Source organism: Sphaeramia orbicularis, chromosome 24 (assembly GCF_902148855.1).
Source record: "Sphaeramia orbicularis chromosome 24, fSphaOr1.1, whole genome shotgun sequence".
Classification (NCBI taxonomy): domain Eukaryota; kingdom Metazoa; phylum Chordata; class Actinopteri; order Kurtiformes; family Apogonidae; genus Sphaeramia; species Sphaeramia orbicularis.
Genome location: NC_043979.1, coordinates 13,822,189 through 13,823,478, shown reverse-complemented (window position 1 = coordinate 13,823,478; position 1,290 = coordinate 13,822,189). Strand labels below are relative to the sequence as shown.

General features: G+C 33.2%; 1 long non-coding RNA gene across 1 annotated transcript; it reads left to right on the top strand.

Moving 5' to 3' along the window:
- Positions 1–225: 225 nt before the first annotated feature.
- On the top strand, positions 226–924 carry LOC115414571 (uncharacterized). Its single transcript, XR_003934672.1, has 3 exons — positions 226–262; positions 516–592; positions 837–924. It is a non-coding gene; the product is annotated as an uncharacterized LOC115414571 (long non-coding RNA).
- Positions 925–1,290: the final 366 nt, after the last annotated feature.

The following is a 1,290-nucleotide window of genomic DNA, read 5'->3' as shown; positions in this document are numbered from 1 at the left end:
TTATTCAATTTTTAATTTCAAGCAGACAATGGACAAACAATGTTATTTTTCACAGTTCAGTTTATACAGAAAAACAAAATGTAATTCTCATTTTCATTTCTCAGGCTAAATTGAATATCTGAAGGAATGGGATATGATTAAGTAATTTTAAAAAATATATTTTCTGTTCTTCATTTATTTTTTTTTAATAGGTATCTGATAGTTGAAAACCAGGTGACTGACACACTTGCTTTGAGCAGTTTCATGGGCGCTTTCGTAATTGGTGAGTATTATTAAAATGATTTTGATGATTTACGTGATGTGTTTTACTTGATTTAACTATGTTGCTTTTAATTTTTGAAAAAAAAAACAAAAAAAACAAAAACATTTTGTGTTTGCTACAATTGCAATACAATTCAACATTCGTAGCTAAAACTAACACAGTCTAATACAACAGTCCTATAATGATTCCTACCATAATGAAGGTCATAGTATTCATTCACTGTCTGTAATGTATAATATTTTTTTCTGAATAGGTATTTGGTGTTCCTCTTATTCAGAGACCTGTGACAACTTTGCTTGGTGCACTGTTCCAAAGGCTCTGCAGTAAATGGTGAGTATTCAAATTATTTTGTTTGATTTGATTACACAGACTTTCAAAATTTATGTATTGACAATGTTGCTATCAGTTTCTGAATATTCACCTAAAGATTTTGTATAGTGTGCTAAAATGTCAAGAATATACACATTATCCAATTTACTGGATCCACATTTTTAGCTTAGCAAATATAGCCTAATACGACAAGCCTGCAATCAATCCTACCTTCATAAAGGCTATTGTGTGATCTTCTTAACAGTTTCAAAGAGGTATGTCGATATTAAGAGTGGCTGTCCTAAATGGGAAAAAGAAGAAATTCCTCTCACAAAACAATTCAACTGCACCACACACTACAGCCTCCAAAATGACCAGCTGAATCAACATCTCGCTGTTTTAGCACTGTAACACTGTATATGATAACCTTCATGAAGGTAGGATTTTTTTTTTTTTTTTTTTGCAATACTGTTGTATTTGACTGCAGTCGTTTTTGCTTGATAAGTGAGTATGCATTTGAGTAACACAACAAAATAACTTTGAAGAAGTGTGGATCTGTTCAGTGAGGAAGCTCTGTTGGGTGTGTTTTAGGTTGGCTTGCCTGTAACCCCCCCCCCCAGTGGATGTGGTGGTGTAAGGAGTGTTCAGTAGTCGTTTCAAGTACGTTAGAACTACTTAACCATTACAAACTCAAACATCCACATTTTGGACACACCACC